General features: G+C 37.9%; 1 protein-coding gene across 1 annotated transcript in view; it reads left to right on the top strand.

Moving 5' to 3' along the window:
• Positions 1 to 26786, top strand: part of MMS22L (MMS22 like, DNA repair protein) — a gene marked incomplete at both ends in the record, with an annotated part of 87215 nt that overhangs the window by 31766 nt on the left and 28663 nt on the right. The window lies entirely within an intron of this gene.

Here is a 26786-nt window from a genome sequence, read left to right as displayed (position 1 = left end):
TATTGTTTTTTTGGTTTTGTTTGCTCATTGAATGTATTCTGTTTTTTATCATTTTTTTCTTTTTTTTACCAAGGTTGCATTCAAATTCTACAGTTATGGAGATTTAAATACTTGTCTGGGGTTCGATAGGAAAGAAGGAAATCATATTTTACTGCTTTCAAGCAATTTTGCTTTGATGTACTAGTTCATTTTTCAACATCCACAGTGCCCTTCAATAAGCATATTTTTTGTCTACTGATGCCTTTGAGAAGCAGTCCTCCAGTTTGAAGCCCAAACTGCTTTTTTTTTTCATAAGATATTAAGAGGTAGCTATTGATCTGCCATTACTTCAAATGTGCAAGACTGAAATATGTGTAAAGAGCTGTGGAAGAGTACATAATAGGAATTCTGAGGCCCATATGCAAGATCTCTCTTTAAGTAGGTTCTTTGTTATTGTCTAGTAGTTTGACTGCAGCTGTCAATAGCTTATAGATCCAAAGACAACTGTTTTGCAGGCAGTCTTTTGAAAAAAGATGAAGCACAAAACTAAGTTTAGTTGATTTATTATTTATTATTTCAGTTCAACTGAATGTATTCCTGGAATAAATTGGAGACTTCAAAAATACTTTGACATTTTCTCTATTAGCTAATAGACAGCATTTGCTGTGTTGTTTTTAAGGATGAAATAGGGAGAAATTTCAGGCTGGTGAAAAAATTGCCTATTTTTATAACTTGGCATTATTTTTAAGCTTTCCAGGACTGGGGCTTATGTGGCCCTCTTGTAACACAGGGAAGAGGGCATGGAAGTTCAATCTGGACTTCTCAGGTCATCAGAGACAAGATACAGGACAGTATCTTTGCAAGAAGTAGTTCTGCTGAAATGTTTGAATTACCAACATGCTCAAATAGTAATTGGTAGGGGAGAGATTTTTAGAACCTTGCTTTCAACAGTTATTTCAGTTTCTTTATTTATACATTTGATTACTGCTACCAGCCTGTTTATCCTATCTTCAGAGGAACTAAATTCCTTAACACTTATGAAACACTTTGATCTTCAGATTGTATGGAACAGGAAGATGTTAGTGATTTTCCTGCTTCGACAGACTCACTGAAGTCAATCAGTCAATCCTCTGTTGCCATGCAAATAAAACAACACAAAAACCAATTTTTTTGGTTCAGAAGATATGGATGACTTTGTGCTAACCAGACGCTAAAATGTTACTGAATTGACCAGACTGATTAGGCCTGGTCTGTTTTCAAACTGAGAAAAAGATGAAATGCTTGTTTTTAAAATCCAGGGTTATATAAGATAGTAGGATTTTCATATCTATAATTTTTTTGTACACTGCACTCTTAAGAATTTTATAACTATATGACAGGGAATTTACAGGTAGGAAGGAAGTGAGATCACTGATTAAAGAGACAAGCAGCTCCCTCTAGGCTGTTAGGAAATAATAACTTCATATGTTACTTTCTGTTAACCCCAGATGATGGCTCACAGGAGCATTCTTTATTGCTGATTAAGTAGCATTATGAAAATACTGACTTGGTTGTGTTAACTAAGTGCCTCAATATTTAAAGCTTAAAATGTCAAATAGTTTTAGCAGTCCCCTTTAACATATCTTGTTGGATTGCTGGAATCTCATTCCAGGTTTCCCAGTTTTTACTTGAGGATACTGTAAAAATTCTAGTCTTTCATTGTCAGAGTGAGGTGTAGCCAAAAGCTCTTCTTTAATTATAGCTATTCATGCTGCTGTGGTTAAGGGTCTGTCAGCATTTCCATTATAAACCTTTATTTTGAAGGGTTTTGTAACATAGCAGTGAAAACTTGCTCTGGGCTAAAACTTGGCATACAAGGATTTGAAAGTACACTTGTTTTCTTTCTTTCTTTTTTCTTAAAAGACATCTGAAAAGAGACCCCCACCTTCACTATTTTTACACCACAGTGTTTTAAAATACCCCTTTCCAGCTTTTTCTTGTATTTTTCTAGTCTTCTAGAAAAGTACAGGTAGCTTTTGATTGTTGTATTTACCTATGGTTAGACTATTTTAAATAAGGTTTCTTAAACCACTTTTTAAAATTGATTGTTATCATTTTGATTATTTTGGGATCCATACATTTAAACAGAACTATGTCTTGGCAGGAGAATTCATTTTTATCAGTTTTTGAGACATGGTGAGTGGGTAATTGGAATCAAATGCTACTTGCTGGCACTTGCAAGTATTTGATCTTCATAGTAAGATTCACTGTGAAGAGTAAGATTGTGTTTTAATACAATCCTACACTTTTAATAGTCTCCTTTTAAAAAGCATGCAAAATAAACAGTAAATAATCACGAAATCAGCCTAAATCAAAACGTGAAGTGCTTCCTTCCTGTGTTTGCTTATTCTGCTTCTAGCTCAGACATAAGTTTTTTCCTTTGTTTAAAAACACAAAAAAAAATTGTTTAAATTCCTTATTGTTTTGTTTTGGTTTTCTTTTTTTTTTTTACTGAAAGGTAAATGTGGGATGTTTGCCCATGTGTGCTTTCATTTGTTCCAAATCTCTAGCACTATCTGTCATCTGAGTGCATCATGGCACAAAAAGAAGCCCTAGGTTAATAAAAATACAGGCATTAAATAGATTTGACAGAACTTGCTGTAAAAATGGATACAAGGCTGAGAGAAATTGGCTGTAGGTGCTGGCACTGCAATATGTTATACTTAAAAGAAGTGTTTGAAACATGCTAAAATGTCTTGTATTGTAATGGGGTGTTGCTTTGACATGAGCTTTCTCTTATTATTGTCATCCTGGCATTTGGGTTTTGTTGAGTGTTAGCACAGAGTTTCAGGACTATAAAATGTGAGTAGATACCCTGCTGTGCTCCAAACATCTTCGCCTAGTTTTAGGGAGACTTGGTACTGATTCCTGTAGGAGAAATGAGAAGTACCACTAACCTAATACCCTACTAAATTGAAAACCATTTTTGTACATTCGTGCCCATTTGTACTTTTTTGCTAATTTTTTAAAATTTTAATGTATAAATTTCATAAGCCCTTTCAGCAAAATTGACCAAGTAAACTGGCTCTAGTAGAAAGTTACATTAATAATTGGGCCATGGGTAACAGGAGAACTGAATGTTTCTATCTGTTTGAGTGTGTTTAGCCTTGAGGTTGTGAGAGAAACCACAATAGGAATGGATTATCCAGTATATCTTTGCTATGGAAATGTACATTCATTTGTAATTTTTTTTTGAGTTATACTTGCCATCAAAACAGCCTGTGGGAAGCTTTTTTGAGACCAACAGAAGCATTTCTCCCCCTCTCTGTTACTGTGTAAGTCAGCAGATAAGCTCAGGAGGAGAATAGAAAGGTCCACCCTCCTTCTTTGCTTCCCCCTCAGGGGTTATAGTGTTAGTCTTTGTAAAATCTTTTTTCTGATGTTGAGCTTCTGAAAACTGTATTCAGAAGAGTTTGGAATATCGTGAGTCTTCACTTACCCATCCCATCCTCTGAGGATATTTAGAGCTACCAGCTGTGATGTCCTGATAAGCACAGAAGGCAACTCTGTGACTAAGCCACTAAACTGAGAGTCAGAAGATGTTAGCTTAGCTCTAAGATCTCCCACTCTTAATGAACGACCACTAAAAGTTGTTGTGAACTTTGCTCACCTGTGTGAAAAAAAATGAAATAAATCCTTCCTTTTTCACTTTGCAACAAATATCCTATGCTTAGGGAGCAAGCACACCTTGCTCTGCTGACTTGAACCATCTTTTAAAGTATTTTTACTGTTTTTTTTTTTTGAAGTTCAGATATTCCATTAACAAAACTGGTGTTAAAATGAGTGTAATGAAAATCTAGTCTCTAAATGCTCTAATGCATGAGAAGCAAGCACGGATTTAGAATATAGCAGAATTTTGAGAGTTTTCCTATGTCTAAATCCTTAAAAATAATCTGTTACCACCTTCTGAGCAAATAGTGTGTGTTCTTAGCTACAGTTGTTGCCTTAAGGTGTGGCTTTTGTAATTAACACTGAATTTTCTTCTTACTTTGTGGGATTTGAGGGGTTTTTTTCAGGTTTTTATTGGAGACTAAAATGTTTTACAGATTTGTTCCTTGTATTCTGACCTTCAAAGCTGACTAGCTAAAACTAATGTGTGTTGTGATTGTTTCTCCTCTGCTCTGAGAGTATTACTGTGTAAAGAAATGAAATGAGACAGCAGCATGCACTGGAAATGTGTCCCTAAATATTTTGCATATAGAAAGTTCCTGTATATGTCTGTCACTTGTTCAGGTTTGCAAGAATTTTCACCTCCCCTTCTCAGTGCCCATTTTCTTGAGTCAGTAGGTAGACACATGAAAGTTGAACAATAGATTAGCATTAATTTCACATTGATGTTTAGGACATTATAGACAACATCTGCCTTAGAAGGAGGGCAGCAAGGCTGGAAGGCATGTCCTGCAAGGGAGGAGTGGCTGAGGTTTTGGGGCTTGTCTGGTTTGGAGAAAAGGAGGCTAAGGCACGACTCTTGCTCTCTACAGATTCCTGAGAAGGGGAAGTGGAGTGGGAAGTGCTGAGCCCTTCTTCCTGGGCTCAGGAATAGGACATGTGGCAGTGGTTCAAAGCTGCACCGGGGAGGGCTTAGACTGGACATTAGGAAGCATTTCTTTACTGAGAGAACGGTCAGGCATTGGAACAAACTTTCTAGAGAAGTGGTTGCTACCCCAAGCCTGTCAGTGTTTAGGAGGCTATTGGACAACACCTTTAATAATTTGCTTTAGCTCTTGATCAGCTCTGAATTACTTAGGCAGCTGGACTAGGTGGTCATTTTACATCCCTTCTATTATATTAGAACATTCTATTATAATAGAATAGTCTATTCTACTGTTCTGTTCTAGAATCACTTTGGAGCAAATTGAAACATTAAAAACTATCAAAAAACCTTCTAATTGTTGATACCCAAAAAAGTCAATCTTGGTAGACACCCAAAGCTAAAGAAATTCACTGAAGTCTAGTACTCAGACATGAATCATGAAGATACACAGTTCAATCCCCTGTGCTACAGATGGAAACACTTTTTTGTTCCATTGTATCCATTTTATCTTCCAAATATTAATCCACATAAGCTTTCTGTAGCCTACCTGACAACAGTACAAGGCTTCTGTTGTGAAAGAGTAAATCCATGAAAAAAAGAGTAAAACCATATCCAGGTGTACTGAGAACCTGCTGCTTGGGACCCTGCAGTTGTTTAGAGAAATACGTGCTCCCTGAAGGACATAAAGCACAGATTTGTTTTCTGATGGAAGTGTCTCACTTGTGAAACTATTTTCCCTAAATTAACTTTCATCTCGGTTTTCCTTTTATTCCTCACATGAGGTATGAAAGTGGCTTTTCATATGGAGTGGGGTTTTTTTTTGTTGTGGATGTTAAACAAAAGAAATATTTTTGCCAATAAAATCATTATATGCAAGTAGCCTTCTAATCTCTTAATTTTGATTGTTTCTTCGTTACCTTACAAGATCTATATTTCTTCTCTCTTTAGGATATCTCATGTCAGATTTAAGGCTTATTTAAAATGAACAGAAAGCTGAAGCAATTTTCTTTATTCCATTTCAGTCTCCTAAGGCCTATTTCCCCCTGGTGAGCTCATAGCAACAGGGGGGTTTAAGGGAATTCAGCTTTCTGCAAATTAATGTCTCACATCATGAAAATTCAGGACCTTTTTTTTTTCTATGTCTTGAAAAAGTAATACAGTGAGTGCGAGTATTATTTCTTGCCAGCGGGTGGAAGATGAATGATTTTGTCACAGTTTTACTGCTTGATGAGCAGTGTCCTGAGGGTCAGGCTTAAGTCTGTGTCACTATGCTGCTCATTACTCTTGAGCTAAATAAGGGCTGATTGGATCTAAATTGCCTAGCACATGGGCCGCAGATGAGCTCAGTGAGTAGGGGATGACCTGCTATTCAGGCTGGGAGTAACCCCGGTGTGCAAATGCTGCATTAGAACACCGTGGGAGAATGAGAGGCTACCGACCGCTGCCAGCAAAAGAAATCGAAATGTAAAAACTCTTTGATGCTGCAATGTTAGAATTTGAAATGTAGGAAGTGACAGGTTGATGGTACTTATCAGCTTTGGCTGGATTAGAGAACAGTGTCATCTTGCTTATATAATGACAGAAGAATGAAGCCCGCTCCCAAGTACTTTGCGCTGCGGAGCCGCTGCTGGCAGAGCCAATGCTGCCTCCTACTGACAGCCTGCGCGGGAGGATGGAGCTGGCTCCGGGCCCAGGGCTCAGCCACCCTGCCTGCCCCGGTGCCCAGCCGTGCCCGGGGCTTCTGGGCTCTCAGCAGAGAATCAGAAACATGACTGATTAAATAGCGAGTGTACATTTTGGGACAACGGCAAGCCCCTCTCTTGGATGCGTCAAGAATGTTTAGACGAGTCAATTATGTGCACTGAAACAGGCGCATCTGGTTCTGCTTCACCCAGAATATTTCCCTTTGTGCTCTTCTCTCCATTGCTAGCCCCTGAGATGGGAGTTGATATCTCTGGAGAGTAGAATTAATTTGTGCCTATGTGTTTTAAAGAAAGTTGACCTTTAAAGTGGAGGAAGAAATCTGAACCAACTCCAAGGAGAATCCTTATGCTAACCAAACAGATAAACGTACTTGTCTTAATGGAGGAAAATGAAAAGCAAGGAAAGCACCTGCTGGATGCTGGACAAGACAACATAGATTGAAGCACTTTGTGCAGTTCTGAAAGATTCAGTTCAGTGGTTCAGTAGAACAAGCCCACCATCACTCATACTTCAGCAGCTGGGTAATAGATATAGTGATGGAAATAGCCACTTGCTTAATTTTTTTCTAAATTTGTTTCAGATTTTGTTCGTGACAGCTGTAACCGACTAGCATCATCTCTTGCTACCAACTTCTGGGACTGTCTAAACAGCAAAAACAATTTGGTGTGTTTTCTTGAAAGCAATGACCAAGTGAAGAGCAGGGGTGAATTTCAATACATTGTGTTTTCTGTTTGCTCCTTAGTGTTTTTCTGGGTATATACTGTTTGATTCTTCATCCCCTAGGATGCTTTTGCTTATGATTGAATTTCTTCTTGGACATAAACAGCTTCTAGTGCACTCATTCCTGGGTATCCTAAGCAAAAAAAAAAAAAAGGTAGAAAAAAGAAAACAGCAGCCTTAAAAGTACAAACAATTTTTCTCTAAAATTGTGTGACTATGGGAATGAAAGAGAAAATTTTCACAAAAATCATTGGTAGCGTAAGGCTTCAGTGTTACTTGTGTAATCTTAGTATTATTTTAATTAGTATTTAATGACACTTGTTCAGATCACTGAAAATGAAGAACTGTTTAGCACAAATAGTTGTACTAGATGAAAAAGGGTTTGAGTTTGCATGTAGCCAGAAATTAGACAGTATTTCTCTGTGTCCAAATGGAAAACAAAGCCAGAATTTAAAATTACTTCGATATTTTGAAGCAAATTACCATCAACAAGAGGAAATAGTGAAGACCAAGTACTGAAATTAGGAAGAACACATGGAAATAGGACATGGAATGCTCGACTTGCAGCCATATTGTCAAAGTATGGGGAGGTGAGAGAAACAGGGAATCTCCACATCTGGGCTTGGCTGTAGTGAGGTAGCTGCCATTGCTCCTACCCGATCGATTTCTGCCCTTCCTTGTAGACTTTGCTACCTGCCTGCTCAGCACAGATTCCTGCAAGGTCCAGTATTGTCCCTGCACTAGCACAGTTGCCACCGAGTGCAGGGGGAAAAACTGGAATTGTTTGTGAATTGGAATTGTTTGTGAAGTGGATTCACTTGTATCTTGCCAGGAGTGTGAGGTGTACCTGGTACTCATGCTTTCACCTCTGTTTAGAGGATGTTTATTTATGTGAGTTTCTAAGACCGTAGTATCTGCAAAAAAAAAATCTCAAATTTGACTGAAATCTATTGGCTAAGTAACTTTTAACAGTGACTTTTTTTATGCACACAGCCTGTGTGATATTACAAAGCGGGACCTGATGTGACTCTTCTTTAGGAAAAAAACAACAAATGCAAGTTAAATATTGTTGTGAAGTGTGTTAATAAAACTCCTGCAGGTGAGAAGAGCTGCTTATTCTGTCTTTAGCTGCTTTGTTCTGTATGCAGTTCTGGATATGTCATTTTACAAAATATTTATTAATAAATTGAAAATTGGAGAGAGTCACAGATGTGAATGACTAGAGTAGGCAGTTGGTATAAGTTTGGAAGTGATTTCAGCTAGGAAGAGTTGAGGGGAGACATGCTTGAACTTACCCAGTATGTAAAAGGATCTTACTAGTTTTCTGCTGTTCTTCATGCTACTGAAGACAGAAATGGTTAATTTTGGATAGAAGTTTAAGGTGGTTATTTAGAGTAGGCTGCAAATGTAGCACTCTGGGAGGCTTCAAGAGGGACTTGTGGTATCAAACTTACTTATTTTCTTCTTAGATTTTTTTTTTTTTAATTTTCCTGTTCTGCTTGGGGAGGAAAATTGAACCTTTTTAGTGCTATTGTAGCCTACTTGTTCTTGGAATTTCTGGGGTGGGAGTGTAAAGATGGCTTCTACATCTAAAGATGTAGCCTACTTGTTCTTGGAATTTCTGGGGTGGGAGTGTAAAGATGGCTTTTACTGTGTGTGCTGGACAGTGGCCCTGCTGGAAAGGGTGATGTGTTTTTGGTGGTTTTGTTTGAATCTTGAAATCTGTCTAGAAAATCACTTTGCAAATGCTTTTTAGGCATTGATACAGGGCATGTAGATGTGCATCACCATGTTTTATTTGGTTTGGAGCAAGTCCAAGTGTCACTAATTGCCTGTGGCTAAATGCTCCAGCTTTCTTTACAGTGGCACTAAAACAGGGACAGTAAAAATGTGTTTAATGGGAAATGAGCCCAAAATAGTAGACCACCATATATATCCTCCCTAAAAACAAACTGGAAAGAGGAAGGCATGCTCTGCAACATGTTCATTGTGCATCATCTCAGGATCTTGTGGGGACCTCTTCTTAACGTTTCTTTTTTAGGACAAGCGAGTAAAGAAAGGTAAAAGCAGTTTGCGGTTTACGTAGTTGTCTGATAAGCTGAAGGTGCTGTCTGTTCCCTCTTTCACAACCAGGAGGCCCTGTTTGTCTCTAATTGGGGTTAATTAAAGCCTGAGGGCAATACTGAGCCCCTGCTAGTGACTGTAAGGTACAGACATAATCCAGGCTGCAGCCCCTCACTGTAGGGAAGGGGGAGGGAACCATGGGCTTGTCACATGTTCTGATAATGCACATGTGTTAATGCTTCTGAAAATCCAGACATGAACTTTTTTTTTGGTCAGATAGTTCTGTTCATTCATGAGTTTCTGGCTGTTATCAAAGAGTTGTATGAAGTGTCTGGTTTAATGTGCGTGCTTGCAAATCTGTGTTAAGAGGCAGAAAGCTCCTGGCTCTCTCTGTGGTAATGCAGGGGCTGCACAGGCAGCCACAGCAGCCATTATGCACACAGCAGGAGCATCCTGCTGCCAGGGATGTGTCAACCTTCACTGAGGGGCAGGAGAAGGGAAGAACAGGCAAGTACAGATGTGCTTGCCAGGACAATGAGGTTTCTTTCTACTGCTTTTTGCAGTCTCGTTTTCCTTACAAAAATTCAACCATAAGAATAAAACAGAGTATTTTTATTGTTATTCTTTTGCTTTTCTGGACATGAATATATTGTTTAGCTATTGGAGATGTGCCTTTGAAAATACTTCAGTAAGTGTTCCACATATCTGCCAATTAAAAATATTTTAGAGCTGCTAAAGATTTGCTCCCAGGAAATTCCTCTGATTTATGCCACACCTATTTATATTAAAAAGTATTCTACAATAGCTTGAATTGGTGAGGAAAAACTGTGTCTTTTTGTCCAGTGTGTTACATTTATGAGGACTTTTATATTAGGTGCAAAGATGACATCAGAAAGAGTAATATACTGCAATCATGTCTTAAATAATAATTAACTGTAACACAACCATGATCATCCAAACATCATAGAGAGAGTGAATATATTCAGACAATCAAGGGATTTTGCAATATGATTATTAGGCACTGGGGAGATGTGACCCTATTTAGGGTAACAGGAAACTGTGGTTAATTGATGCTAGGATAATCAGATTTTTGCTGTTTCATTGTTCTGAGACCCTAAGCTCTGCCAGAATATGTATGCATGCACTTAGGAAAAGAAAGAAACCCCAAGCATACGAAATAAGCTTAAAAGTGAATCTTGAAGTTATGCTTACATTATCTTGCCTTGCTGTACTGAATTACTGCTATGATTATAAGTGTTGAGAAATCATTTATATTGTCTGTAAATCATCCCCATTTTACATCACAGTGAAAATTCAATACATCTTGATTCCAAGTAGTTTGTAAAGGTATCTATTTTCCCAAGCCATGAAAAATGACTAGCTTTTTCCAAGTCAAACTCAAAAATTGAAGGTGTTCTTTTCTTGCAGCCAAGAAATTTTTGTTGTTTTCTTTCCTGAAAGAAAACCTTTGATATGTGTACAGTCTGAACATCTGAATGTTAGGACAGAAAATACAGTGGATGCAGTCCCCCTTGAGCTTCATTGTCTTCTTCAAATTTAGAATGTGAGGTAAGAAAATGGCATCAAGTTGCACCAGGGAAAGTTTTGATTGGGTGTTAGGAAAAAGTTCTTCATGGAAAGGGTTGTCAAGTACTGGAACAGGCTGCCCAGGAGGTATTTAGAAAAAGGAGATGTGGCATTTGGGGAAATGGTGTACTGGTGGACCTGGCAGGGCTGGGTTAATGCTTGGACTTGATGATCTTAAAGGTCTTTTCCAACCTAAAAGGTTCTATGATTCTGTGAGGATGTAAAACAGAATTTCATTTCATTAAAGTTCATTATGAGTGTTACCACTGCACTGCTGTGATACTGAACCTCTGGAATTTCTAACAGCTCAACCTGCCAAGATTTGAAGATTAAGTGTAGCATTGGTGTACTGTCTCTTTCTAAAAGTTTGTCTCTTGATCTTTTTTTTTCCCCCATTCTCTTTTTCCTGCTATTTCTTGAAACAGAGTAATTTCTGAAAACTCTTCAGCAATCCTATCTCCATGTAAATTAATACTGTAAATTGTGCTACTAGTGAGGGTGGAGGGGAGTAGTAAGAGTGGGTGGGGGGAGAGAAGAATTAAAATCATTCCAATAAATGGTTTAATTTATGCCTCAGCAGTTAAGCATGCTCCTGGTTAACAGAAATACCCTTCAGCTACACAGGATTTGGGAGGGTTGGAGGGCACTCATTTGCACATAAATAGCCATTAACTGATAAATTCCCAGAGGTCTCCTGTTGCATGCTAGTGGTTCTGACCTACTTAGCTAGCTTAAATTTGTTTTACAGAATTATTATAATTCCATCCTTGGTACTTAAACTTTGTGATTAATGCATGCCTCACAATACAATTAAAGTATAATTACACAGTTTTACAGTTTGCTATCATGGTGTTATTATTATTACAAAGAGCTGGATTTTGCAAATATTAGAAGAATTAGAGTTCTGATACCCATCACTTTGCTGTTATTAAGTGATTATGTTAAATGGGACCCCTTTATGTCTGAAGAATGAAGTGGAGAGAGGGGAATCATTAACTAGCACATCAGATGGTTTATAAGTGATTGAGGAAGAGATGTGTGGTGAGTTTTTTACACATCTGTAGATGATAGGTGCAAATACCTTTTGTTCATCTTTGCCAGCTGCCTATGAGATGCTCTAGCATATCTGTACTGTAGAGCTTGAAAAAGTTTCATACTAAACATCTCTGTAATCTGTTAAAAATCATTTGTATGTGTTAAACTTTGCTTCTACTTCATTGAATCTTTTTATTACAAGAACCTTTTTTCATACTCTTGTAAAAACATGAGCAGCCAGATACAGATGTTCAGTAGATGTGTGTAGTGTAGGGTAAGGGTGTGCCTGCAAAGATGATACAGCTCTTTCTCTTGTGCTCTGTAAACCTGGAGCAGTTCTCTGTGAGGGAATCTTCCTGACTTTTCAGTTTGTGTGTGAATGTGCTGCATATTTATACTGGCTGCAAATAGCAATAAGTCACAAACACTGCTATTTTTACCTAGCCTCACCTAGGGTTACCTAGCCTCCCGTATTTTTTCAGACCAGACTTTTTTTTTCTGCATGCTACTCATTCCTCAAGGAGTGATCCAAGAATCAGTAATGTTATTGTATATGACCTAAAAAAATTGCTGCTGTGGTGCATAATTCTCATTACATCAATTTTCTTTTTTTTTTTCCAATGAAGCTGTTTCAGAAAACTTAAGTCTTTACATTAATGATTAATATAATTAGCAATTAAAAAGACTGAAAAATATTTAAAATAATATTTTTCTATTCCATTGTAAGTAAAAAAGTATAATTTTACTTTGTTTATTTTGTTTATCTTTGAGTATGTGCTATATTGCAGCATTCACCGGTGGGAAATGGATCAGTTGATGCATTTTCTGAATTACACATTCGGTTCTTCTAAAGCTCTAAGGTTATACTATAATATTTTTTATCTATAATTGCAACTGGAGTGAAAACTCCAAATGTGATACAGAAATCAAATGTTGCACCTTCTAGCCTTATTTGATCCAGTGCCTTGGTTTTCATTTTTGCTTAGTTTAAAAAGACTCGTTGCTTATGCGGTTTTCCAGTTTTTCTAAGTTGTGCTATTAATTTCTTCAACAATAAAAATATTTCTTCTTTTTAATTCCAGAGAACACAAAGAGTAAAAGGCAAATAGAAATCTCTTTCTTAGAATTACTGCTTTTGCATCTGTATTTTTTTGTCTGTATTTATGCTGCTACAATGATATAATCTCTACTTTTGCTGTTATCATTTGAGCTCAGAAAACATTGATCATTATTACTGAGGAATGGAAGCATTCAAACAGGTAGCCAGTAATTATGCTTGGAAGAGTGTACTATATTTCAAGGCTCCCTACTTGAATATTCGTGAATTGGTTTTATTTCTAGTCTTTAAAAAAATACTGCATTGAAGTGATTTAAATCATTTTCATGTGGCTGTGCAAAAATGCAAAGGCACATTACCAGAAAGAAATGGTCAGCAATAAGAGCTGTTTTGCAAAGTTGGCTTGCAACAGCTACAACACTATGTAGAGAAAACAGTTATCCTGTAATAATAAGACTAATGAATTCAGAAATCCATTGATTGAACTGGCTCTGGGTAGATTATGTGCAGGCTTGCTTCAAGGAGAGGAATTTATGAAATGTTTGCCGCATCCAGCAAGCACTGCTGCTATAATACAGCTGCCTCCTCAGTGGTTTGCTTTGATCCTGTGGAATGAAAGGACAGGAGGATCAGCTCAGGTCTAAATGAGATTACAGCTGGTTCGGCAGCTTATCTGGTCTAATGCCAACTAGTGTGGCTTTGCACGTCCTAAGGGGTTTACAACAGAAACTGTTTATTGAGTATCATCGGTTTACTCAACACAAGCAGGCTAATCCTTCCCAGCCTCAGCATGTTGTAGGATTGTGTATGAGCCAAACCAAAAGCTGGTGCAGCCAGGGCCTCCAGAGCCCTTTGTCTCGCTTCATATTGATTTTTTTACCTGTGTTAAAGACAGTAAAAAATAAAACCAATAACCAGCCCTATTGTGAGCAAAAGGTTAATCTGACCTAAAAATCTTACAAAAGCATCTTTTAACCCTAGAAGGGATGGTAGCCTTTCTCTGACTTTTCACTCTAGGGATTTTCTAGTTTAGAGTTTTGAAGAGCAAAATAGGAAAGACAGCTGCAATATTTAACTCTGCGTCTTGAAGTTGTCTCTGAGTTCTTTCAGCAGCTGCATAGAAAACTTTTGAAGTTATTTGTGACATTATTAACAATGTGTTGTCTACCTGTGGTAGGTGATGCTGCGTGGCAAGGACATGACATGCTGAACATAGGCAGAGTAGTAGGAGCTGGTAGGTGTTCCAGGGCTCATGCTGTTTTACACTATAGTGGTTTTTATGTGAAAAAACATCATAAAACACCTTCATCAGCTACTTTCTCAGTGAAAAAACAAATATTGCAAACTAGGCAGGTGCATCTTAAAAAATTAAGTAACAAACAGGTACATAAAATCAGAATGTTTTAAAAAATTATGCGCTGCTAGTTTTTAAACATCTCTGTCTTTTGATATTAAATACAATACAATATTGCAAAACCAGCGCAATTTCATGCAACCCTATTTTATTGTGCATATTTTCTGTCTGAGGTGAGTCTTTTGGAAGGCATTACAGCATGTGTTATTATAATCAAATGTTTTTTGTAGTATAGAAAAATATTAGATTAAGCTTCAGGAAGCCTTGCACAGTAGTAGCAATACATTTACACTGAAAAGAAACATGGTAAGTTATCAAATCTACATTGTTGGAATTATTGGAAAATACTTTTTTTTAAATATTGTGCATATTATTGGGAATAATTAAATTGCTTTTGCCACAATGTGGAAAAGAGAATTTATTGGCACACCTGTCTGTCATCAACTGCATGTGACAGACTTAAACTGGAAACTGTCTGAAGGCTGTTGATTGCTATGTAAAAGAAAAGATGACAAAAACTGGAGGAATTATGAATGGCTCTTTTCTGTTTACTTCACCTAATTGGAATGAATGCCTGTTTAAGCTATATGTAAACAAAGATGTTACCATGGACACCATAGAAGCATTAGGAGTGTTTTGTGGAGAAATTGCTAAAAATGTGAAAGATAAATGTGAACTATAATAATACTTAAGCCTAATGGATAAGATGTGGACAAGTTTCAAATGTAGTAATTGTTCATTTATTTGTATTCTATCAAATCTGGTCTTAAAGCAATAGGTTGCTCTCATGTAGTGTTACACTTAAGCATGTTTGAAGATAAAAACTATTGTCGGTGATTGCTTAAAGTCTGTTCAATCATCTGAACAGTGCATTTTGTCAGACTGTGAGAAGTTTTGCCTGGATAATGCTTCTCACACACAGGTCTCAAGATAAATTACGTGCACAGTTTTACAGCATAGCCGGTGCTGGAAGTTAAATGGATGCCCAGTGGTTGAACTTGTAAAACATTTTCCTGTTACAGCTACCAGGCAGAATTGATATTGTTGATGGTCCCTTTGATCTAATAAATGATCAGTTTTAACAGTGATTTTTTACTGTGTTTTAGAGGGGATGATGATGTAAGTTTTGAAAGCCTGTCATTCTTCCTGGATGACAGATTAGCTCTGTATTATGCAGTGTTAGGAACAATGTTACTATGGGATGTTTTGTACCCAAAGTAATCACCTCCACTAAAAAGATGTATTACACAAACAGCATCCTTTCCTGCAACAGATACTCCATAAGGAACAAAATTGATTTTGCAGGAAGGAAATGAAATACTTTGTTTTGGAATTTGGAAACAAGTTTGTTCATTATCTTGAGTACAGGTTTCTCTGCCTTCCAAAATCTGTTTTCTCTCTTGAGAGGAAGATTTTCCTAAATCACTTACAGTATGTGACTCTGAGCAGCTTGCTAGACAGTATCCATATGCATATGGGTTTTGGTTTTTTGCAAAGACAGCTAGAGAAGCTGGAGCAAGAGAGTTTCATTTTAGAAAAGAAAAACTTTATTTGAACTACAGATCCTCTCTCTGTTACAATCTTATTTTAAATTAAGAGTATTTTTCAAGTATTTTTCAAGTTTCCTGCCTTAAAAGTGAGTTGTGTGATAATACTGACAGTATTACAGGTGTAATGGTAAGATAGGTCTGTTACTGGAAATTATTTCAGAAGGTCTGTGGGTAGTAGTACTTTTAGTTGGTTTGTTTTCAGTATTTGGGTTCTAATATCTAATATTTTGATACTCTCCTCAGGACTCAGTGCAGTTATCCTTACACCATTTCCCATCTCCTGATCTCACCAGAAAATTTTAACTGAGGTGGCACCAACTCAGCATATGAATATCTGCATCCAGAATAACAATTTTACCAGTTTGTGTTTGCTTCTTTGTACTCGAGCCTGGGTGAGGACATGCTCAGTGAGAGAAACTCCATTTCTAAAGCTGTGCTAGATAATGGAGAACATTGGTGAAGTTGTCCTCAGAGAATGTTTCACACAATTTGTTGAACTTTAGAATTTTTTTTTTAATTTTTTTATAGTATGGCTAAAAAGAATTTTAATGATCTTTGCATAGCCAGATTTTGCCATCACATTTCTAAGATTGTAAACTCTTTCAAAATAATCTGCATTCTTTTGATATATTTGAATGAAACACTGAGCTGAAAGAGAGATCTGCTTCAATACAGTGGGTGTCTCTTCCCCACCGTGAGGAGTCCATCAGCACTGGGAGTCTGATTAACTACTGGGATCTGAATTGTAAGAAATTATCTGTTTAGGTTCAACTTTTAAGCTTTAATTTTTATTTCAGCTATCTGTACTGTGTAAAAAATTACTTTTAAAAGTGTCAACAATAGTTTAGAGAAGAGATGAACCTGTCCCATCATTATAATTCTCTGCCAGCTGCTGCTGTCTCAGAGTCCCATGGAAGAACTAAAGGCAGGATTTTGGAAATTACTATGCCTAAAACTGGATTTCAGTGCTGGCCTTTCAGCCCCATTATTTGGCATTCCTGTCACACGATATAGTTACTGTTTCTCATGAAATTTTTTTCTGAGAAAAAAAGACAGTAAGGAATTGGTAAAAAAGACTTAGCTTGTAAAAATCCAGAAAATATGTTGTATCTGAGTCTGGGCTGTTGTGTAGCTATAGACAGCTGCATTTCATTGCCCTCCTGGTGTTCTGCAGGAATATGGTTCAAATAAATTATGATGTATAAGTAAGCAGCATATTGGGTTCCCAGTAAAAGAAAAGCATTGACATAGCAATTTAAGTTGAGCAGAGAATGAACAAGATCATTAGGGGGCAGGAGCAAATGCTCCTACAAGGAGAGACAGAGAAAGAGGAGCTTTTCATCCTTTCGAAAGGAGAGTGGTAGGTAAGATGGAATCAAATTCGTCACAAAGGTTGTAGGAATCAATGGACTGAGATTGTGAGGAAAGAAGTTTTTATTAGAAATAAGGATAACATTTTCACAGGCATTGGAACAAATTTCTAAGACAGGTTGTAGAATTTTCCTCCTTAGTTTATTGAAGATTGGCACTGCTTTGAGCCAAGGGTTATGCCTCCAGGGGTCCCTTCCAAAAACGGTTCTTTCTGTGACTTTAGCTTTTAATAAAAATGCACAAAAGAAAACCAACAAGTGCCAAAATACAAATGGAAATCCTGTTTAACACAATGTCTAGAGTATTATGAATTTTAGAAGTACTGCCTAAATGGAAGAGTTTTATGAAAGATACCTATTTGCAATCTGCAGTTTATCTGTTTATTAAGTAATATGGTTTATAAAAGCACTTGCTCCTCACTTCAGCATTTCAGTTTCTCAGATAATCTGGCATTCTGATTCTCACTATAAATTATATTCATGTATGAGTCATTTTATAGTGATGTGGAAGGTTTCCATATGCCTTCATCGAGGATTTCAGCAAGAAATGTACCCTTGCCACCAAGGATCCTGGTGGTATCCTGTGCTGCAGTAGGCAGGGCATTACCAGCTGGTTCAGGGTGGGAACCCTTCCCTTCTGCTCATGACGAGGCCACAGCTGGGAGTGCTGTGTCAAGTTCTGGGCCGCTCAATACAAGAGAGACATGGACATATTGGATAGGGTCCAGTGAAGGGCTGCAGAGAGGATTTTGGGACTGGAGCATCTTTCTTGTGAGGAAAGACTGAGAGAGCCAGGACTGTTTAGTCTGGACTGGTGAAGAGGGATTTTATCAATAAATAGAACTATCTGAGGGGAGGGTGGAGAAGGATGGAGCCAGGCTATTACTGGTGCCCAGTGACAAGACCAGAGGCACAGGTGAGTCCCTCTGAACACCAGCAAGCACTTCTGTTTTCATTGTGAGGGTGACTGAGCACTGCTACAGGTTGTCTAGGGACATTGTGGAGTCTCCATACTAAGAACTATTCAAAAGCCATCTGGACATGGTCATGGGCAGTCAGCTTCTGCAAGCAAGGAGTTCACTCAGAAGGTCGTCATGGGGTTGAGTGGATTTTTTTTTTATCATTTTGAAGGAAGATACTCTTTAACAGGGAACAAATGGTGCTAAACTTATTAGCTGTGACCTTTGAGTCTTTTGTTGTAAGCATTCTGCTCTGATGGCAAGAAAGAAGAATCATGGTACCAGCAGTGATGTGTTTTTTTCATAGAAACACCTTACAGTTAACACTTTGTTCCCTCTGTGGCAAATAGTAGCCTTTATGTTCCTAATGAAGTCTGAACTTGAGTAAATATAGCCTGAAGTGAACTGGGCTCCCAGTTCTTTCAAATATAAAATAGCTTGGAAACAAAATCTCCTGTAAGAAAAAAAAAAAAAGAAAGAACTTTGGTGCCTGATAACTTAAATTTACTGAAGTGTAATGACAGTTTCCCAGTTCTCTAAGAAATATTTTAGATAAATGATTACTAGTGTTTTTTTAAACAAAGAAATTAACAAAATCTTCAAAACCAAAGGCTGAAGTGTCTCATGGTCAGGGCAGATCACAGAACTTCCAATGATTTCTGTAAGCCTCCTCCTTCCCATCAATGGTGAATGAGTATGTCTTGTGTTTTCCTTTTGAACTCTAATTTTGTGAGCTGACAGGGAATTTATTGGGGAATTTTGTCTTTGTAAAACTAATTGTAATGTTGCAAAATATTTCTATTCAAAATAAGGCTTTTAAAAATTGGATTGCAGCTTTTTTAAGTTTTGTGATATGGCAATGACTTATAAATATTAGAACTAAAAAAAGGGAATACTATCAATTTCAATGCAGCTTCTTGCATTTTTTTCCTTATTTTTCTTTGTTCTTTCAGTGAATTAAAAAATTCTGTGTCTGACCTATACTGAAAGTCTGCTTAGGGAAACTAAATGTCTTTTAATCTCTACTTTTTCTGTTGTTTCTTCAAAAGAACTGAGTAGGCACCTGTTCAAAGCAACAAGATGACTCCCACTGCCTTGAATAGTACAGAATCTAGGAGAGACTTCTTGACTGAGATCTGTGAATGGCTAAGCCCTTATGCTAAAATGAATACCTGGACATTCTCTCCTAGGACTTCAGATTTTGGGACAGCAAAGGGTCACTTTGTGTGCTTGTGCCTTCCAGTGTGTATTTTGCATTACGGACGCAGAGGAAACTGCAATCTTAGCATGTGCTTGCATAGCACAGGGGAGAAGCTAGCATGGCTGAACACCAGGGAAGGTAATGAAGGAAAATTGCAGTTGGGCTCAAATCAGGTGTCTCTTTTTCCCAACAGTATTCCACAAACTAAAATGTGAACTAGTTGCACTGAATTAACACAGGTTGTGTTGTCTTTGCTGCTCTTGCAACCTTATCTTTTCTAAATGTGATTAGGAAAAGAAAACAGCTCTCTAACACAAATTTGGTAGGGTGGCTGTGGCAGATGTAATATTCCCCCACAGCAGACCTAGACAAGCAAGCTCAGGCTCTGTTGCTTGCATTTAGATTACAGTCATAACAACTTGTCTTTTCAGTGATGCAGTTAAACACACTTAGAAGGGTTAAGGAGAAAGTGCTAAGTAATATTCTGCAGCTTTGAATGTTCTGCTTTTCTGCACCTTCGTGTTTTAGAGTTGTGTGTATGTTCTTGTTAATATCTTTACTTTGTCTTTGAGAATGGTAAGGATGTTGGGGATTTCTTGTTCTCCCCATGTATTTTAAAAGTATTACTGAGCGCACACAACATGCTGTCACAGTGAACGCAGGGTTCTCTATTACTGTGCTTAGCTATAGAGAGGATTATATTAAACTCTGTAACCTTGCTGGAGCACCTCTGTACATTGCTGCTATATTGATAATCTTCACATGATTCACTTGCAGTTGAAAATATTTTATTCACAGCATTAACACTTTCAATCCCAGTGAAGATTAGACTCTTTTATATCAGGAGATGAGTCCCTCGATGGGCAGATAATTTTTCTAGTTTTAAAATTTATTTTTTAATGCGGTCTTGCAACTGTTGCCTCGGACATTTCTTCACTTAGGCATGTAGAGGGAATAATCATCAAGCCTAGCCATTCAAAAATGGGTAAAACAATTTATTGATTAACGAATTAGTGGTTAACTATGAGGTTCTTATGCTGTTTAATCATTTACAAATTAGTGAATGCTTTTGGAAAACATATGTGTGTTCTAAAAGAAATGCACAAGTTGGAGTAACTAAGAAAAGCATTTCCTAGTGTTCCTCATCCACAAATTATCTGTGAATTGGTGGATTGAAAGAGCAACAAAGATTTGTTGACATTTTCTGTCATTAATGCAAGCCTAGTAATGAACAGCTTTCCTCTAAAATCTGATGTTAAATGCATAGAAAAATCATTGGAACTTATTGCCCCATCTTTAATATTACACATTATAAAATCAGAATTTTGGTGCCACTTGTACTTGGTGTCTTTAAAGTAAAGAGAATTCAGTCAGTAGAAAAGAATTCCAAGTTTGATTTTCTTTACTTTGTCCATGATTATATTATATGCTAGTTCTTTTCCAAATCCTTGCTATTTCTTGTAATTTAGTAGGAGTTACTTCAGGTAGACTACTGACCCATTTCTCTATTTATGTAAGACTTTCATCAAGCAATCAGGGAAAGTTCTTGTAAGTGTTTATATGGAGTATTCATTTGGATCTCATGGTTATGTCATCTCTTTGGCCTGCCTCATTGCAAGTCTCACTGAGGATCCAAGTCTCTCTTCTGTTGTAAGTGCATGGGGTAAAGGTCACTGCAGGAAGAATGGGGTTAAAGAAGTGGTATAATATAGTAGGGAGAACTGTCTCTGCTTGACCCTTCATTTGTGTATTTTAATTTTTTTTCTTTCTTAGTTAAATTCTATAGAATTTGCTGTGTGCCCATTTTCCTCTTCAAAGAATAGCCACATTTCTTCCTGCAATTTCATGAGTTTAAAGATATTGTCTTCTTTTATTCTCTTGTCTCTGCCAAGTCTGTAGGTGGTATCTTGGGAAGTTTCGCTGCTCTTCAGTGAAGGGCAGGAATATTTGGGCTAGTACCACTTTGGCCTTTGTGCAACTTCTGCCAGCCAGTAGGAAAAAAGTAAAGGAGTATGTATGAATTGCACCTAGATTTTGAGTCTTTGTCACACCAATGTGCAGTTTCCTTCTAAAACTCCAGAAGGTGAATTCCCAAAGAATATTTGAAGTTTCCAGGGATTGGTGTGTTCAGAAATGTTGCAGTTTGACAAACTAACATTCCTTACTCTGAATGCTTGGTTTGAAAATTTTGAAGAAGATTAGGTAATGGCTGCTTTTGCCGGTTTTAGTGATTCCTTGATTGGGAAGATCATTTAATCAGTGAGAACTTTGCTGGTTATATATCATAGTGCATTATTGTTTTCATATTGCTGTGGAAAAAATGGCTGTCTTAGAAGCCTCAGACTTCCAGTTCCATTTTTTTCCTGTGGTACATACTGTTTGCTCTGTTGCATCCAAATATAAATAATTCAGTGAAGAACATAAATCTAGCAAATTCCTCTGTATTACTTTCAGACAGAGCCCCATTTCTTAAATTTCTGTATTTCTGTAAAGAAGTGGAAGTTAAGTTGTATATTAAAAACTTTAGTAACTTGGACTTAAAATTTGAATAGTGTATGTTTGCCATTTTTTGTGTATTATGGGATCAGTTGCAATGGTTATGTTTTGTGAGGGAGCTTTTTGTTTGCTTTGTTTTGTTTTTAATGCAACCCCAAAGTTGGAAAACTATATACATACTGATTTTGATTTAATTTTATGTCAAAATGTAATTAATTGCTTTTAATTGTGTAGTCCATACACTGATTTGCAGAAGATGCATGAAACAAACAAAAAAAATAAAAGCAGTAAAAAAAAACTGCTTATGAGAATTTTAAAAATATCATAAGCACCAGATTCCTTACCTGTTGGCAGTGCAATTCATTAATTACTACATCTTGGGTCATCTGTTTTAACACCCTCTCAGGTAATGTGAGAAAATATTACTGCCATACTTTACTATAACTTGTAAAGGGATCTGAAACTTTTTCTCCTCTCTTCCCTATGTTTTAGTGAATATTTCGAGTAATGTCTGAGAAATTAAATTTGACCCTAGTCTTCAAATCAGCAGAAGGAAAAAAGTAGTGGTTTAAAGAAGTTAGCTTCTTAAAATGTGTGTATCTTCAAAGAGCTTTACGTCATTTCCTCAATAGCTTTGGTTATCAGTAAGGATCATTTTGTTGAAGGTATTTTCTGTTGGTATTATTTAACTTGGGAAGGTGACCCTGAGCTAAATTGCAATGTGTAATTTGAATGCCCATGGGCTGCCCTTCATTGGCTTGATTGGGAGAGATTATCTGGATTTCTAATATACTTTAATTACTCTGCTTATATAAATTGTCACATTAGAATCTTCTTAACTGTTGAGTCTGTTCTGTCAATGATTCACTCACAATAGGAATATACTGGGCTCTTCCACTGAGATTTGAAGATTTATACCACCAATGAAAGAACTATGGAATGGCTCTATTTAAACCTGCTGTATCTTCAGTAAGAAAGAGTATGTGATCTGCTTCTATTCAGGCAATGATTGATGTGTAGTAAATTGAAAGGATCTGTAGCCTTTTTTATTTTGTAAAAAGGTGTTTTTTCAATTAAGGCAACACAATGCAAAATACGCTTTAAGGTGTTTGGGGGTGATGTGTTCCTAATGTGTGTGTGGCAAAAAACCAAACACAGTCTGAGTAGGAGTTGTGGGGGGAGAAAGGTCGAGTGTCTTTAGCTAAGGTTTTACAGGGAAGCAGTAGTAATTGAAATCATAGACTGGGTCATGTTGGAAGGGACTACAGTCGGGTCATCTGGTCCAACCTCCCTGCTCAAGCAGGATCATCGTAGAGCTTATGGCACAGGATTGTGTGCAAGCAGTTTTTCAGTATCCCCAGTGAGGGAGACTCCACAACCTCTCTGGGCAACCTGATCCAGTGCTCAGTCACCTATGCAATAAGAAAGTTCTTCCTCGTGTTCAGGTGGAATTTTCTGTGTATCATTTTCTTTCTGCAGTGTTGTGGTGATGTTGGCTTCTTTTTACCTTTGATTCCTGGATATGTCTCTGCCTGACAGCTCTGTTCAGGTAAGCTTAAAGGTTACCAGCACTCGGAAGAACCCTGCTCTCAAATGGTGTAGGGGTTTTCCAAGATGCAATGGTTAATGACCTGCAGTAACAGATCCAGCTCACCAGCAGCACATTTGACACATGTAGTATATGTGTCTTGTACAACAAACCACTCTTGCCTCCTCTCTGGGATTTTGTCTCCTGTTAACCTACAGAAAATGTAAAGAACTGAATCCAGCGTGTGTGTGATGGGCCCAGAGACATCTGATTTAGTGTCATGAAAACAGAAATCTGTGTGTTTGGAACCACTTGTAGAGCCCAGCTGCTGAAGGTGTGTGCTTAAGCGTCTTGGGATTTTGTTTGGTTTGGTTGTTTGTTATTTAAATCATGGGCAGCAGCTGCAGTGATGATATCTGCTCTCTAGTGATTAGTATGTAATATTGGGAGAGAAGAGTGTCCATTCCTTGTTCTGGGATTTCACATTTTTATCCAGTAACTGACTTAATGTACAACTCACTATCAAAAGCAGAGCCCAAAATGGTATCAAAACTGGACCCAGCTGCCCTCCACCCTGATGCTGTGATTCATTGGTTGCTACATAAAGAAAAGTGTATTCTGTGTTTGAAAATACAGAATACACTGTAGCTACTGCTGCACCTTATGCAGCCTGCCTGTTTTTTTGGTGTGGATTAGTCATGATCAAATTTCTGGGCCCCAGTAGACAGAGATTGAATCAGATGCTCAGCTCAAGGCTTTTGTGTAGATTAGTTGCAGTCATCTAGGGAACTTTCTGGTCAAAAGAGGGTGATCCGACTAAGTGAGCAGTTTGGGAATTGTTATTCAGGAGTCTGATATCTGTTTGTGCTTTTTAACCATTACATCCTTGTATCTCTTTGGATCTCATCCAACATCACTTTGTGTATGCCTCCTGTTGTTCCTGATGAAGGTGTGCTGTAGCACTGATACTAATGGTGTTGTGCAAGTCCACTATAATGAACTTAAGCACCCTTAGTGAATTTAAGCATTTGATAAAATTCCTATTTATTAAAGTTCTGAGAAACATCCCTCTTCTCTTGTTAGCCCTCCCTATTCCATTGCATAAGTCAGTAATCATCATACACATTCATAACCAGGCATGTTATTTGAACTTCCTTTTTTGAGTAAACATTTCAACAAATGGTTTATTGAAGCAAATTAAAATGAAGGGTGAACACTAAAACATCATTTAATAAATAGTGAACTGATAGCGGTAATTTGATGTTTGATAATATTGTGTCATGATTTTTCCGCTTCTGCTCATACACTCTGCTGTACAGCAGTACAGCTCTGTGGTGGTGGTGCTATGGTCATGGCTTGCACAGTGCTGACACATTATAAACGGTGGGATCTTTTTCCAAATGTTTTTTTTAATGGATGGGAAAATGTGGGTTTGGTCTTAAGTTTCTTGTGTTGCTTAGCTCTTTGAAATGTAGTATTTAATTCCACAAAGATGGGTGAAAATTCTGTGCACTTAAGGAGTTCCTGCTGCAGTCATACCAGTCTCAATATACTGGGTGCTATATAAAGGGATATAAAAATTAAACTGTATCCCAGAGAGCTTAGAAACAGATTTAAAAGAAGGCTTGGATGTTTGAATCAGACTTGGGTAGAATTTAGTCACTTTCCTTCATGCATGTCTCACTGAAACAGACTGAATATGGAAGTGTCTGACGGTGTGTAGATGACTCCACTTTAAGCACACAGCTTCCCTAGGTACCAAAACCTCGGCCCAGAGACATTAAGGCTGTTTTCATAGGCCTTAGCTGTTTAGCATCCAGTTTAGGTCCCTTGAGGCCATAAAGTAGATGTTCTAGCACTTAAAATTCTTGTAAGCATGCTGTCAGTGCCCTTGCTAAACATGCTGATAACCAGGAGTTCAGTGCGGAGCTCTGCCACTTGGCACACCTGCATTCCTAACTGGGGCCAAGAGAAAGGAGGTTCACCTCTTCTCACATTAGGTCAGATGGTCACAGTCATTCACCAATGAAAAGAAAGCCAAAAGCCTTTATCATGAGATGCCTGGAATCCACATGTGTGATTTGCCACCACTCTGAGCTGCAGCACCATGCAGTTAGTGTGCCTTTTCTGTGAACCCAGATCCATTTCTTTTGCATGAATCTGCATTTGTAAGAGGTAGAAATCTACAGTTTGTTACTTGGCACAGTGCTATGATACTGCATTGAAAGCAGACTTGAACCTAGATGCAGCCATTTTGGTTTTGCCTTTTTGAGTGCCAGTACTACAGTTCAGACTGAAACTAGTTTTTCTTCTTTAATGTTCTAAAAAATCCTCTATCAAAGTATTTAACTCACTCTAAAAGTGTGTTTTCCTTTACACTTCATATGACATTTTATTGTATTGGAAGTGGTTGTGATTCAGAAAAGTTATATGTATTTAGTGTTAACTGCATATTTGAAGCACAGACAAAAAATAAATAAATGCCTATGAACAGATTACTAAGTAGAAGTTGAACAGTGAGTTTGTTAACATGGGAGTTGGTATCCACAGGCATCGATGAAATAGGTGCTACAGTTGCAATTTTCTATAATTAAATTATATAATAGTCATCTAGTTGAACACTCATACTGGATTTTCCAAGGTATATGGAGAGCACACAAGGAACTTTTTCAGCTTAATCTTGGATAGATTTAATTACTGGAAATGTGCATGGCTTCTGCTTGTCGTGGTTTGAGAGGAAGTAGGTTTTTTTGGGATGCTGTGGTCAAACCTTGCTTGCAGTGCTGGTCGTAAATAGCAGTTCAGGTGCTATGACAGGAAAAAAATCAGTAGAGGTATTAAAGAATCACAGAATCACAAGGTTGGAAGAGACCTTCAAGATCATTGAGTCTGACCCATTCCTTAATCCTCAGCTAAACCATGGCACTGAGTGTCACATCCAGTCTTGTCTTAAACACATCCAGGGCTGGGGACTCCGCCACCTCCTCAAGCAGACCATTCCAGTACTTTATCACTCTTTGCATGAAAACCTTTTTCCTAATATCCAACCTGTATTTCCCTTGGTGCAGCTTAAGGCTGTGACCTCTCGGTCTGTCAGCTGCTGACTGGTGAAAGAGACCAACCCCACCTGACTGCACCCACCTTTCAGGGAGCTGTAGAGTGATAAGGTCACCTCTGAGTCTCCTTTTCTCCAGGCTAAACACCCCCAGCTCCCTCAGTCGTTCCTCACAGGGTTTGTGTTCCAAGCCCTCACCAGACTCGTTGCCTCCTCTGGATGTGCTCAAGCATCCCAACATCCTTCCCAAACTGTGGGGGCAGAACTGGACACAGCACTCCAGGTGTGGCCTCACCAGTGCCAGGTACAGGGGGAGAATGACCTCCCTGCCCCTGCTGGCCACTCTATTCCTGATACAGGCCAGGACACACCATTGGCCTTCTTGGCCACCAGGGCACACTGCTGGCTCGTGTTCAGCCGGCTGCTGACCAGCACCCCCAGGTCCCTTTCTGCCTGGACACTGTCCAGCCAAGAAGTATTGGTGTTTTATGACATTTGAACAAAGTGAAATTGAATAAGTAGTTTGCAAGTAATTCTGCAATGCTCTTTGCTAA

This window comes from Fringilla coelebs (assembly GCF_963513975.1).
Source record: "Fringilla coelebs genome assembly, chromosome: 3".
Lineage (NCBI taxonomy): Eukaryota > Metazoa > Chordata > Aves > Passeriformes > Fringillidae > Fringilla > Fringilla coelebs.
The sequence above is the reverse complement of the archived record's forward strand: the minus strand, read 5'-3'. Positions and strand labels throughout refer to the sequence as shown.